The sequence below is a fragment of the Manis javanica genome, chromosome 5 (genome assembly GCF_040802235.1).
Source record: "Manis javanica isolate MJ-LG chromosome 5, MJ_LKY, whole genome shotgun sequence".
NCBI lineage: Eukaryota > Metazoa > Chordata > Mammalia > Pholidota > Manidae > Manis > Manis javanica.
The window spans coordinates 41,449,915-41,466,147 of NC_133160.1; the positions used below are offsets into that span (position 1 = coordinate 41,449,915).

The 16,233-nt window shown below is 38.8% G+C and overlaps 1 protein-coding gene across 17 annotated transcripts in view; it reads right to left on the minus strand.

Annotated features, from left to right (window-relative positions):
• KIF16B (kinesin family member 16B) overlaps nt 1-16,233 on the minus strand; it is a 367,948-nt gene that overhangs the window by 268,165 nt on the left and 83,550 nt on the right. The window lies entirely within an intron of this gene.

The following is a 16,233-nucleotide window of genomic DNA, read 5'->3' on the forward strand; positions in this document are numbered from 1 at the left end:
ATTCTAACAGGTGTGAGGTGATAGCACACTGTAGTTTTGATTAGCATTTCCCTGATGATTAGTGACGTGGAGCATCTTTTCATCTACCTGTCAGCCATCTGTACATCTTCTTCGGAAAATTTTCTATTCGGGTCCTTTGTCCATTTTTTAATTGGATTGTTTGTTTGTTTTGCTATTGAGTTGTATGAGTTTCTTATATTATATTTTGGATATTAACCCCTTAATGGGTAGATGGTGTGCAAGTACTGTCTCCCATTGTGCAGGCTGCCTTTTCATTCTATTGACTGTTTCTTTGGCTGTGTAGAATCTGTTTCATGTGATGCAGTCCCTCTTGTTTATTTTTCCTTTTATTGCACTTTTGTCGACATCTCCAAAAATTCACTCACTGCCACGACCAATGTCAGCAGCTTTTTCCTTTTCTTTTCTTACAGTAGTTCTACAGTTCCAAGTCTTACATTTAAGTCTTTAATCCATTTCAAGTTAATTTTTGTGAGTAGTGTTAAGATGAGGTCTAATTTCATTCTTTCACAAGTGAATGTCCCAGCACCATTTTTACTACAGAGACTATCCTTTCCCCATTCTCTATACTTGGCTCCCTAGTTAAATATTAGCTGACTGAACACATTTGTCTGTATGTCTGTTCATATGCCAGTACCACACTGTTTTATTATAGCTTTGTAATAAAAATAGAAATTATCACAATTAAATAAATATAACTAACCACAAATGAAAGCCTGAATGAGAACCCATTGTGGGATTAATTTCAAAGAAAAAAATACTGACTTCCAATTTCTAATCTGCCATGTAAGAAGCTTAGAAGTCTCCACACCATCCTAATATGTAAAAAACTGAAAAAAACAACTCTTCTTAGATCTGTCAGAGAAGTGAAGTCACAGAGCAAACTACTGTCCCCAGAACTGGAGAGATATACACAGAGAAAACAACTAATTTGAGCAGATATCCATGAAAAAGCACCAGGGTTAGAAATCCTAAATGATAATTTGGCAAATTGGTAGAGGCTCAGTGTGGACAAGTCTGATAGCTAAAAACTCCACGGAGATCTTCAGCCAAGCTTTTGTGAGATCTCTTCCTGAAACTCTACCAGATCCTCACAGTGAGTATCAGAGAACAAGTCCCTTATGCTTCTAGCAGAAGGTGGGGAAAAGTAGCCATTGTGAAGAACACCATAGCATTTTATTCTTCTATAAAGGTCTAAGCTCAGGAAAAATTAGTTTACTAGAGCCTAGCCTACCCAGGGAAAGGGAAATACCCAACTTCAGTTCACTCTAACCATCATGTCCCACTTAAGCTGACATGGCAGGAATGACTGTGACATGCACAGTCCAGGGGCACAGGCTCACCAAACACTGAGACCTAATCATAGGACTATACAAAGTCTCGTCTCCTGCCCCCAAACTTACCCCTCCCCTACATTAGTAAAGACCTATTTACCATATTCGTCTTCACAGTACAATGTCACCTTTCAACTGAAAATTAGAAGGCATATTAAAGGATAAAAACAGTTTGACAAGACTGAAAACAGCATCAGACCCAATCATATATAGTAGGAAAGTTGGAATTATCAGACTGCAACATTTTTTTAATTATGATTAATATACTAAGCACCTAATGGAAAAGGTAGACATCATGTAGAAAACTTCACAAAAACTAACTCAATATGGATCATAGATCTAAAGGTAAGATGTAAAACTATAAAACTCCTAGGAGATAACATAGGAAAAAACCAAGATGACGTCTGGTATTGTAATAACCTTTTGGATACAACACCACTGGATACAATGAAAGAAACAATCATTAAGCTGGACTTCATTAAATTTAAAAACTTTGCTCTAAGAAAGACAATGTCAAGAGAGTGAGAAGATTAGTTACAGACTGGGAAAAAATATTTGTAGTCTTGGTGTTCTACATTCACGGGCTTTGGCATGGATCCTCCATTGTAGAATAGTTTGCTGTCCTAAAAAAATCCTCTGTGTTCTGTGTATTCACCCTTCCCTCCTCCTTAAGCTAACCTCTGACAACCACTACTCTTTTTATGACCTCCATAATTTTATCTTTTCCAGAATGCCATTTAGTTGTAACCTTACAGTATCTAGCCTTTGTAGATTGGCTTCTTTCACTTACTAATATGCATGTAATCCCTAAAATATTCAATACCTGGTCCTTTATGAAAATTTGCCAACCCCTCTTACAGATACCGTGTGAAGCACCTATACACATTTCCTCTTTACATGTGTTATTCCAGGTGCCAGTGAGGTAGAAATTATTATCATCACCATTTTAAGGATAAGGATGCTGAGACTTACCAAGGTTAAGTAATTCGGCCAAAGTCACAAAGGGTCAAGACAGGCTTTAACCCCAAACTCAATGACTTAGAACAGACACTCTAAACCACCAAGTTATACTGAGTAGGAGCAGGGGGATAACCCTAGTTTTACATAAGCAAAGAAATCCCCACTGGTACAAAGGTAAAGTGCCTAAGGCAATCTCTGGATGGGCGGATGTCCCCAAGTCCCATGATATGACTGATATTGTACTATTACCAACTTTCCCATAATAACACCATGCCCCTTGCTCTTGAGCCAGAACAATGCCCCTGCGCAACTGAGCCAAAACCTCTCAGAGGACTGATCACTAGCCTGACCTATTCTGTGTGCCACTACCTCTAAGAACTATGTAAGTCATTATCTCAGAGCACTTTAATCCCTGAGCTAACAGACTTTGGTGGGCCAACCTCAGAACCCAACCACAAATTGAACAGCAATACTCAAGAGACAAAAACAAGATCCAGGTTCTGAGAACCTAAGCACATCAATCATTTTTCAGAATGTAACTATCTTCTAAAACAACAGGTTTTTAGCAGAGAACTTCACCATTTTTACAACAAAAGACTAAAAGCAACCTAAAAGAAGGAAAAGGCACTTTTGTTCTCAGAAATTTTTTGAGGCCACAGGTTGTCTTAAATTCTGGGCACCAAAACTGAAAAAGGACATTTGTCTTAAAGCCAACCAGGAATCCTCAGAGCACACTAAGTTTAAAGCAAGCAGCCCCTGGATTGGCTTAAAGATGGCGGCATGAGAGGTAAAATAGAAACCTCCTTCCAAAACCACATATAATATGAAAATATAGCAAATACAACTGATCCTGAAAGAACAAAAGGAAAGAACTCTGCGACAGACTGCCTACACCTGGGGAAGAGCAGACGTCACAGGAAAGGGTAAAGTACCAATGTCACGATGCAGCAGGACCCAAGCCCTATCCCCACCCCAACTCACTGGTAGGAGGAAGAGAAATGGAGGGGCAGGGGAAGGATACCTAGGACTGATGAACACCCAGCCCTGGAGATCTGCTCTGGGAGCACGAACATACATTAAATGGTGCTCTGGAGATTAGTGGGGTTGGAAAGCTAAGACAGGCAAAATATTCAGGAGAGACTGAAATTCCAGCTGCTTGTGGAGAACAGAACCCACAACCAGCTGCTCTGAGACAAAAGAAAAGTGGGCACTCTGAGAGACTTCCCAAAAGTGAGAAGGCTGCTAAAGGGGCAAGGATTACACAGAGCTTGCTGCTCAGGAGAAAGGATAGGCAGACAAAATTGTCCTGGCACACTCAGCCCAGCAGGTTGGGAACTTTCAGAAGCTTCAGGCACTCCATCCCACTAGCTGACAACACAGCTCCAAGGGCCCCCACCACAATATGCAGCATGCTGCTCCTTCCTCCCCGTGGCACCAGCTCACAAACCGGCTGCCCTGCCATTGTGCCAGGCTGGCCAGAGGAAGGCCCTGTCTACAGAAGCTACAAATGCATAGCACAAAGGCTTCCCCCTGCATGCTCACCCCACTAGCCCTGGCAGTGGAGACTGACACTGCAGACAGGAAGCAGGAAAGAGCTCTTTCCTCCTTGGCAGGCACCAGCACGGCTTGCTGACACCCCTGCCATCACTCCAGTGGCTGAGCAGCTCCAGAGAGTAGAGCTTCTGGGCACTAGAGGGCACCACCTACACCAAGTTATTTTTACAAATATGAAATGTCAAACAACATGGTACAAACCAAAACCACACAAACACAAGAAAGAGAGCCAAGTGAAACTGAATTCACAAATCTTCATGAAAAAGATTTGAAAATAAAATCATAAACATGCTCACAGAGCTACAGAAAAATATTCAACACCTAAAGGGAGGAATTCAAGAAACAGAAACTTTGAAAAATACAGTTATCTGAAATGAACATAAAACAGACGGCTTTAAAAGAAGAATAGATGAAGCAGGGGAGATGGTAAATGAAACAGAAATTAGAGAACAAGAATACAAAAGTGCTGAGATGCAGAGATAAAAAAGGATCTCTAGGAATGAAAGAATATTAAGAGAACTGTGTAACCAATCCAAACGGAACAATATTCGCATTATAGGGGTACCAGAAGAAGAAGAAGAGAGAAAAAGGGAATAGAAAGTGTCTTTGAGGAGGCAATTGCTGAAAATTTTCTCAATCTGGGGAAGGAAATAGTCTCACAGGCCATAGAAATGAACAGATCTCCCAACACAAGGGATCCAAGGAAGACAACACCAAGACATATAATAATTAAAATGACAAAGATCAAGCACAAGGACAGAGAATTAAAAGCAGGCCAGAGAGAGAAAAAAGATCACCCACAAAGGACAACACATCAGGCTATCATTAGACTTCTCAGCAGAACCTTACAAGCCAGAAGGGAGTGGTATAATATATTCAATGCAATAAACAGAAGGGTCTTGAACCAAGAATACTCTACCTGGCAAGATTATCATTAAAATTTGAAGGAGGGATTAAACAATTTTCAGATAAGCAAAAGTTCAGGGAATTTACCTCCCACAAACCATCTCTATAATGTATTTTAAAGGGACTGCTCTAGATGGAAGTGCTCCTAAGGCTAAATAGATATCAACAGAGAAAATAAAAACAGTAAAGTAGACCAATTAATTACAAACCAAATGCAAATTTAAATCAGCTACCCACAAAGTCAGTCAAGGGATATACAAAGGGTACAGAATATGACATTTAACAAAAAAAGAGTGGAAGAGGAAGAAAAAGAAGGGAGAAAGAAAAAGAATCCTCAGATTGTGCTTACAATAGCATAATAAGAGAGTTAAGTTAGACTGTAAGATAGTAAAAAAGCTGCTCTTGAACCACTGGTAACCACGAATACAAAGCTTGCAATGGCAGTACATACATACCTATTGATAATCACCATACATGTAAGTGGACTGAATGCACCAATCAAAAGACACAGAGTTACAGAATGGATAAAAAAGCAAGACCCATCTATATGCTGCCTACAAGAGACTCACTTCAAACCCAAAGACATACACAGACTAAAAGTGAAGGGATGGAAAAAGATATTTCATGCAAACAATAGGGAGAAAAAAAGCAGGAGTTACAATACTTGTATCAGATAAAATAAACTTCAAAACAAAGAAAGTAACAAGAGACAAAATAGGACATTATACAATGATAAAGGGGTCAGTCCAGCAAGAGGATATAACCATTATAAATATCTATTCATCCAACATAGAAGAACCTATATATGTGAAACAAGTACTAACAGAATTAAAGGGGAAATTAGAATGCAATGCATTTATTTTAGGAGACTTCAACATACCACTCACTCCAAAGAACAGATCAAAAAGATAGAAAATAAATAAAGAGACAGAGGCACCAAACAGCACATTAGAACAGATGAACCTAATGGACATATACAGGGCACTCCATCTAAAAGCAGAAGGACACACATTCTTCTCAAGTGCACATGGAACATTTTCAAGAATAGATCATATACTAAGCCACAAAAAGAGCCTCACTACATTCACAAGGATTGAAATAGTACCAACCAGCTTCTCAGACCACAAAGGTATGAAATTAGAAATAAATTATGAAAGAAACAAAAAAGCCCACAAACACATGGAGGCTTAACCACATGCTCCTAAATAATTGATGGATCAACAGTCAAATGAAAACAGAGATCAAGCAATATATCAAGAAAAATGAAAACAGTAACTCAACAATGCAAAATCTGTGGACACAGTGAAGGACGTGCTAAGAGGGAAGTATATTAGAATACAGGCTTATCTCAGGAAAGAAGAACAATCCCAAATGATCAGCCTAAACTCACAATTAATGAAACTAGAAAAAGAAGAACAAATGAGGCCCAAAGTCTGTAAAAGGAGGGACATAATAAAGATCAGAGCAGAAATAAATAAAACTGAGAAGAATAAAACAATAGAAAGAGTCAATGAAACCAGGAGCTGGTTCTTCAAGAAAATTAAAAAAATAGATAAACCCCTGACCAGACTTCCCAAGAAAAAAAGAGTCAACACATAAACAGAATCAGAAATGAGAAAGGAAAAATGACTACGGACACCGCAGAAATACAAAGGATTATTAGAGAATACTATGAAAAATTATAGGCTAACAAACTGGATAACCTAGAAGAAACAGGCAACTCTCTAGAAAATACAACCTTCCAAGTCTGACCCAGAAAGAAACAGAAAATCTGAACAGACCAATTAGCAGCAATGAAATTGAACTGGTGATCAAAAAACTACCTAAGAACAAAACTCATGGTCCAGATAGCTACACTGCTGAATTTTATCAAACATTTAGAGAAGACCTAATAATCATCCTCCTTAAAGTTTTCCAAAAAGTAGAAGAGGAGGAATACTTCCAAACTCATTCTATGAGGTCGCCATCACTCTAATATCAAAACCAGGCAAAGACACCACAAAAACAGGAAATTACAGACAATATCCCTGATGAACATAGATGCAAAAATACTCAACAAAATATGAGCAAACCAAATGCAAAAGTACATCAAAAAGATCATCCACTATGATAAAGTAGGATTTATTCCAGGGATGCAAGGATGGTGCAATATTCAAAAATCCATCAACATCATACACCACATCACCAAAAAGAAGGACGAAAATAACATGATCATCTCCATAGATGCTGAAAAAGCATTCGACAAAATTCAACATCCACTCATGATAAAAACTCTCAACAAAGTGGGTATAGAGGGCCAGGCCATATCATATATGATAAAGGCCATATATAACAAACCCACAGCCAACATTATACTTAACAGTGAAGAGCAGAAAGCTTTTCCTCTAAAATCAGGAACAAGACAAGGATTCCCACTCTCCCCACTTTTATTCAGCATAGTACTGGAGGTCCTAGCCATGACAACCAGACAACACAAATAAACAAAATGCATCCAGATTGGTAAAGAAGAAGTTAAACTGTCATTGTTTGCAGATGACATGACATTGTACATAAAAAACCTAAAGAATCCACCCTAAAACTAATAAGTGAATTCAGCAAAGTTGCACTATAAAAATTCAATACAAAGAAATCTGTTGCATTCCTACATACCAATGATGACCTAACAGAAAGAAATCAGAAAAACAATTCCATTCACAATTGCATCAAAAAAAATAAAATACCTAGGAATAAACCTAACCAAGGAAGTGAAAGACATATACCCTGAAAACTACAGGACCCTCATGAGAGAAATTAAAGAAGATACAAATAAATGGAAATACATCCCATGCTTATGGATACAAAGAATTAATATTGTCAAAATGGCCATTCTGCTAAAGCAATCTACAGATTCAGTGCAATCCATATCAAAACACTAATGGCATTCTTCAATGATCTAGAGAAAATAGTTCTAAAATCCATATGGACCCACAAAAGACCCCAAATAGCCAAAGCAATCCTGAGAAGGAAGAATAAAGCTTGGGGAATTATGCTCCTCAACTTCAAGCTCTACTACAAAGCCACAGTAATCAAGATAATTTGGTACTGGCACAAGAACAGACCCATAGGCCAGTGGGACAGACTAGAGAGCCCTGATATAAACCCAACCATATACAGTCAATTAATATACAATAAAGGAGCCATGGATATACAATGGGGAAATGACAGCCTCTTCAACAGCTGGTGTTGGCAAAACTGGACAGCTACATGCAAGAGAATGAAACTGGATTATTGTTTAACCCCATACACAAAAGTAAACTTGAAATGGACTAAAGACTTGAATGTAAGTCATAAAACCATAAAACTCTTAGAAGACAACATAGGCAAACATCTCCTGAATATAAGCATGAGCAACTTCTTCCTGAACGCATCTCCTCGAGAAAGGGAAGCAAAAGCAAAAATGAACTCATGGGACTACATCAAACTAAAAAGTTTCTGTACAGCAAAGGACACCATCACATAACAAAAAGGCATCCTACAGTATGGGAGAATACATTTATAAATGACATATCTGACAAGTGGTTAACATCTAAAATATATGAAGAGCTCACACCCCTCAACACCAAAAAAGCAAATAACACTATTAAAAAATGGGTGGAGGATATGAAAAGACACTTCTCCACAAAGAAATTCAGATGGCCAAGAGGTACATGAAAAGATGCTCCACAGTGCTAATTATCAGAGAAATCCAAATTAAAACCACAATGAGATATCACCTCACACCAGGTAGAATGGCCAACATAGAAAAGACTAGGAATAACAAATGCTGGTGAGGATGCAGAGAAAGGGGAACCCTCCTACACTGCTGGTGGGAATGTAAGCTAGTTCAACCATTGTGGAAAGCAATATGGAGGTTACTCAAAAAAACAAAAATAGAAATACCATTTGATCTGGGAATTCCACCCCTAGGAATTTACCCAAAGAATATAATTTTTCAGAATCAAAAAGACATATGCACCCCTATGTTTATCACAGCACTATTTCCAATAGCCAAGAAATGGAAGCAACCTAAGTGTCCATCAGTAGATGAATGGATAAAGAAGATGTGGTACATACACACAATGGAATATTATTCAGCCATAAGAAAAGAAACAAATCCTACCATTTTCAACAACATGGATGGAGCTAGAGCATATTATTCTCAATGAAATAAGCCAGGTGGAGAAAGACAAGTACCAAATGATTTCCCTCATTTGTGGAGTATGACAACAAAGCAAAACTGAAGGAACAAAACAGCAACAGACTCACAGACTCCAAGAAGGGACTGGCAGTTACCAAAGGCAAGGAGTGGGAGACGGTGGGTGGGGAGGGAGGAAGAAGGGAATTGAGGGGTATTATGATTGGCACACATGCTGTGGTTGATAGGGGGGACTCACGGGGAAGACAGTGTAGCTCAGAGAATACAAGTAATGACTCTGTGGCATCTTACTACACTGATGAACAGTGACTGCAATGGGGTATGGGGGCAACTTGATAATATGAGTGAATGTAGTAACCACAATATTTTTCATGTGAAACCTTAATAAAAAAAATAAAGCATGCAGCCCCTCCTTATACCCATGTCAAGAGCCACAGAGCACAAGAGTATTTAAAGATTCTCCCAAATGTCTATAAACAAGCCTCTTTAATTTTGTTTAACCCAGTATTATATCCCAGACTTATTTGAACAAGGACTTTCCTCTCTCTCTCAAGGAATCACAGTAATTCTGGAATAGTCTCTCAACAAACAGTTCCTGAGTATCTGCTTTGTGTCAAGCATTCAACTAAGGACCAAGAATCGAGGAAAGACCCATATTAAACACATAATTGCAAATTATTAACTAAGTATCACTGTACTCTGAAGGAGATACACAGGAACTAGAGAAAACATTTTGGGGGAATAATGGTTCTTGTGGAGGACAACCGTGGACTGCGAATCAAAAAAGTCTCTTCTGACCTAAACTCTGTGTAATCCCAAAGACCACCCAGCCAGGAACTACCATGCTCAGGCTTCAGATGCTCCCAACCATGACATGAAAAGGCTGAGCAAGATCAGCTCTTAAGGCTCCATCCATTCTGAATATTCTGTCATTAATTCAATGTGAAATAAGAGAAACTAGTAAGAAATTTCAATATACTTCTTAGATACTTCAAAAGACATACTGATGGCTCAGATAATGAAACTAAACTGGAAAAACATCTTCAGAATATATGTTCTGAATTTAAATTGGCTCTATTTTTCCTGAAGCATCAATGAAGCAGTAAGACCTTTAAAGGGGAAATTAAGTCCACCAGGATCTGACCCAGGCTCCTTCTCCAGGCTTGGCACCTCCAACCTCCCACCATGCCCTTGCTTCAAGCTCACTTAGTTTCCCCAAAAACCCTAACTCCCCAAGCTAAAGGATTCTTCTAAGCTAAGGCCATCAAAATAATCAAAATGCCTTTATTACTCCCAGCCCAAGACTCCCAAAATCAGCTTAGTTCTATGGCTAGCTTCGAGGTTAACTCTTCTCTGAACCCTTTCTGACCTCCTCACTACCATTTTCCAGAAGGCTTGACCTGTTGACCAGGCCCTCCTTTGTATCTTAGCAATCTTTAGATTGACTTTGTGGACAGCCTGGTTACTGATCAGATGTGTGACAAGGTTCTTATCTGCTCCAGCCTCCATTTCCCAAAACAGGATAATGAGTATCCACATTGCAGGGCTGTCATGAGATTCCAATGAATTACTACATGTAAAGTGCTTAGAACAGTGCCTGGCGCAGAGCAAGTGCTTATGGTCAAGACCACCTTCTGCTTTCTCTTTCTCCCTCATAAACAAAAACCCAGTTTTGTTAGGAATGGCAATGCCCAGCAGAAGGAACCATTTCCTAGCCTTCCTTACAGCCAGAAAGGGCCATGTGGCATAGTTCTGCGGTGAGCTACTAGCCAAAGTTGTTCAACAGGGCCTAAAAGAGGGGTAAACTCAGCTAACATTTGCCCCATTACCCTTCCAATTGCTCTTGACTACATCTCAGATGTGATTATGTGGTTGCAGAAACTGGAAGACCAAGAGAATTACACCGACCTCAGCTCTGACAACAGAGAGCCCCTAAATCCATACCACTGGCAGCCCAGTTCGGTGGCTGTCCTCCAGTGAGGGGAAAAAGGACAGCCCTTAACTGGCTAAGGCACCTCTCCTTAGGATGCTCTTTTCTGCACCCAGACACATCCCTGATACAAGTAGCTCTTATTATTGTGAACCTAGCACTTTAAACAATTTATTTATTTGTTTAAAGTTTGGTTCCCCCACCAGATGAGAAGTGTCTTATTCACGTTCATACAATTTCTCTCACCAGTCTTGAGCAGGTGCTCAAAAATGTTAAATGAATGAATGAAGTCACAATAATGACCATCATAGTTTGTCTCCAATCCTTTTGCAAAAGAAAACAAGTATTTTTCTTCTTCCCTCCCTAACTAAATGGTATATACTTTAGATTTGGCATTTATAGAAGTTCCATACAGTACCTGCAACTGAAGTTCTCTATTTAATAAGCCATTACAAAGAGCATGATTTGCCAGGCACTACTTTGAATGTTTTCACAAGCAACTTGTTTAGTACTCACAACACCCTGGTAAGAGAGGTACTATTACCTCCATTTTACAGACGAGGAAGCTGACGCAGAGATGTTACCTAAACCACCCAAGGTCACACCACTAGTAACCAGCCGAACTGGGATTGAACTTCATGCAGTCAGTGTCCAGGGTTCATGTCCTTACCTGCTATTCTCTGCCACCTCTCAGTCATTGAGTGTGGCAGCACTTTCTTCTCCCTGTTTCTACATAAATGAGAAGAGACCTCAGAGAAAATTCAACTTTCTGACTACCTATGAAGGTTCTGGCTCCACAGAACAGCAGAAACCGAGGAGGAGAACTCTGCACGGCCCAGTGCCACGGCTACTTTGCTGGAGTAGATATTATCACATAATAATTAATAATAGAAAGTGAGGACAAGGAGTTGTTTATTTCCATTCTCTTAAAAACTTGTAGAATTGAAAATGAGGAAAATGTGAGATGAAAGAAAAAATTACCTAAGAAAAGTCTTTCAAATAGCAAATACAAGTAAATGACAAAGAAAACTTTCTGGTGGCAGGATGATCAAAATGACCACCTAAGACCCAGATTAAGAAAATTCCTTTAGTTATAGGTATTACTCAGGTATTCTGCTCTTGAAACAATTTTAGAAAAACTATTTTAAAACCTAAGGACCTTCAGAAACACAATGGTACATAAACACCTTTTGGCAGCAATCCTCAAGCAGGCTTCAAGAAGACATTACCTGTTCTAAATTCTTCACGGTGTGCCTCACACAGATTCGGCATGCAGAAACCAGTAACCAAACTCAAGTCCACTTAGCAATACATGTCATGTCCTTTCAGACAACTTTTCTACCCAGGACTCCGGCCTTCAAGACAGTAGAAAGCTTTTGTCCTATCTGCAGTGACATCTAGTGGTAAGAAACTAAAACGTACCGTATAACAACATTTATTTCAATATCACTACAGTAACTGCATATTATCAAATAGGAATATGAGTAACTTTAAAATATATGTCCTTTCCCACAATCAGAACTGCCAAATGTTAATTATCTCCTAATATAAAATTTAAAATACATAATAAGACAAACCTATGGAGAAATTATAGTTGTTTTGTTAAGGTAAAGAAATCATTCTGTTCTCCAACTTTTTTGTTTGTTTTAAATGCAATCATAACTTTATTTATTAACAGTAGACTGGAATGTTAGAAGCTTCTACAAACATTAAAAGACTTCCTTTTAAATTTAACCAAAAGCACTCTGGCTTAATACAACAATAAATAGAAGCTATTTATTCAAAACCAACTTTCAAAAATCTCTGAAGAATAATTTAAATGCAGACGAACCCCATTATAGAATGGTTTGCTGATTTAAGTATGCCGTGGGTTAAATCTTGTCTCCAAATTTTACATCTTAAAATTATACTCTAAAAGTTGCAAGTTAGCCTATTCTCTTTATCAAAGTAAAGTACCGTTTCTATACTAAGAATCTAGGTGTTTCAAAATCATTATAAAAGATAAGTGAGACTGAATTAGGAATGAGGAAACAGAAGCTAGTGCTGGCTCTACTTCTAGAACTTTGAGACCAAGTCATTTCATTTCTCTTGGCTTCAATTTCCTCATTTAAAAAAAAAATTGAGACAAAACAAAGAAATACAAGGAATCCAGATTGGTAAAGAAGAAGTTAAACTGTCACTATTTGCAGATGATATGATACTGTACATAAAAAACCCTAAAGACTCCACTCCAAAACTACTAGAACTGATATCGGAATACAGCAAAGTTGCAGGATACAAAATCAACACACAGAAATCTGTAGCTTTCCTATACACTAACAACGAATCAATAGAAAGAGAAATCAGGAAAACAATTCCATTCACCATTGCATCAAAAAGAATAAAATACCTAGGAATAAACCTAACCAAGGAAGTGAAAGACTTATACTCTGAAAACTACAAGTCACTCTTAAGAGAAATTAAAGGGGACACTAATAAATGGAAACTCATCCCATGCTCATGGCTAGGAAGAATTAATATCGTCAAAATGGCCATCCTGCCGAAAGCAATATACAAATTTGATGCAATCCCTCTCAAATTACCAGCAACATTCTTCAATGAATTGGAACAAATAATTCAAAAATTCATATGGAAACACCAAAGACCCCGAATAGCCAAAGCAATCCTGAAAAAGAAGAATAAAGTAGGGGGGATCTCACTCCCCAACTTCAAGCTCTACTACAAAGCCATAGTAATCAAGACAATTTGGTACTGGCACAAGAACAGAGCCACAGACCAGTGGAACAGATTAGAGACCCCAGAAATTAACCCAAACATATATGGTCAATTAATATTTGATAAAGGAGCCATGGACATACAATGGCAAAATGACAGTCTCTTCAACAGATGGTGCTGGCAAAACTGGACAGCTACATGTAGGAGAATGAAACTGGACCATTGTCTAACCCCATATACAAAGGTAAACTCAAAATGGATCAAAGACCTGAATGTAAGTCACGAAACCATTAAACTCTTGGAAAAAAACATAGGCAAAAACCTCTTAGACATAAACATGAGTGATCTCTTCTTGAATATATCTCCCCGGGCAAGGAAAACAACAGCAAAAATGAGCAAGTGGGACTACATTAAGCTGAAAAGCTTCTGTACAGCGAAAGACACCATCAATAGAACAAAAAGGAACCCTACAGTATGGGAGAATATATTTGAAAATGACAGATCTGATAAAGGCTTGACGTCCAGAATATATAAAGAGCTCACACGCCTCAACAAACAAAAAACAAATAACCCAATTAAAAAATGGGCAGAGGAACTGAACAGACAGTTCTCCAAAAAAGAAATACAGATGGCCAAGAGACACATGAAAAGATGCTCCACATCGCTAATTATCAGAGAAATGCAAATTAAAACTACAATGAGGTATCACCTCACACCAGTAAGGATAGCTGCCATCCAAAAGACAAACAACAACAAATGTTGGCGAGGCTGTGGAGAAAGGGGAACCCTCCTACACTGCTGGTGGGAATGTAAATTAGTTCAACCATTGTGGAAAGCAGTATGGAGGTGCATCAAAATGCTCAAAACAGACCTACCATTTGACCCAGGAATTCCACTCCTAGGAATTTACCCTAAGAACGCAGCAATCAAGTTTGAGAAAGACAGATGCACTCCTATGTTTATCGCAGCACTATTTACAATAGCCAAGAATTGGAAGCAACCTAAATGTCCATCTGTAGATGAATGGATAAAGAAGATGTGGTACATATACACAATGGAATACTACTCAGCCATAAGAAGTGGAAAAATCCAACCATTTGCAGCAACATGGATGGAGCTGGAGAGTATTATGCTCAGTGAAATAAGCCAAGCGGAGAAAGAGAAATACCAAATGATTTCACTCATCTGAGGAGTATAGGAACAAAGGAAAAACTGAAGGAACAAAACAGCAGCAGAATTACAGAACCCAAAAATGGACTAACAGGTACCAAAGGGAAAGGAACTGGGGAGGATGGGTGGGCAGGGAGGGATAAGGGGGGGGAAGAAGAAGGGGGGTATTAAGATTAGCATGCATGGGGGGGAGGGAGAAAGGGGAGGGTGGGCTGCACAACACAGAGAGGACAAGTAGTGACTCTACAACATTTTGCTAAGCTGATGGACAGTAACCGTAATGTGGTTGTTAGGGGGGACCTGATATAGGGGAGAGCATAGTAAACATAGTATTCTTCAGGTAAGTGTAGATTAAATATTTAAAAAAAAAAAAAAAGAAAGAAAGAAAGAAAAGGGGGATTACTCCTTAACAGGATAAAACTATTGGTAAATCAAAGATCAACGCATGCTTTAAATATCCTTAATGTTGATCACTTAAAGGGTGTCAGATGATCAGCTATGGAGGTACTCTTTTCTGATAATATTCCTTTCTCTTAATTAAAAAAAAAAAAAAAAAAAAGCAGTTACTGTGTGCTGACCTCCAATGAGTTCTGCACAGTGGTATAGAGGGCATGTCAAAGTGTGGGCAAAGGGTCTGTTTGTTTCTAGGCAGAAGATCAAGGCCTAGCTTGGATACCCAGAAAATGAACTAAGATACGATATGAGGAGGAGCTTCCGGCATCAGCACTCTCTGGAGGACTCGTGCCGGGGGATGATCATCAAAAAGCCTCCACAGGGATCCGGACGATGCTGCGGTTGTGGCTGCATCCAGCCCACCGTCTCCTGGACTTGCCATAAGAAGGAGGAGGGAGATGTCTAGGCTGGCATGTGCATACAGTGAGACAACGAATTTGACTGGATCTGTACTGTTGGAACTCAACCAGGAGTTGGGAGGGGTGCAAGTTGTAGCACCCCAAAATCTCATGACTATAGACTATCTATGGTTAAAAGAACATATGGGATGTGAACAGATCCCAGAAATGGGCTGCTTTAATTTGTCTGATGGTTCAAGTACAGTTGGAAAATATCCATCATATCATAGATAAATTTTCACAAATGCCTAGGGTGCCTAAATGGTTTTCTTGGCTTCACTGGAGATGGCTGGTAATTATAGATTTGCTTTGTTTATGTCACCGTATTCCTATTATGTCAATATGTGTGTGCAAATTAGTTAGTAGTTTAAAACCTATACATACTTAAGGTACTATACAAGAAGATATGTCAAAGAAATAATCAATCCTCCCAAGTTTCCTTCATATGCTACATCTATAGCTTTTCTTCTTCCTTCCTAATTACAAACTTTAAATAGAATTCGTGCCTCATATCGAATTTACCGAGTATCATAATTCCTCCAGGTGGTAAAGATACCTCGAGACAAGTGCTGGGCATAGAAGCCACAGGGCATAAATCTGCAAAGAAGTAAAAAGCTAACC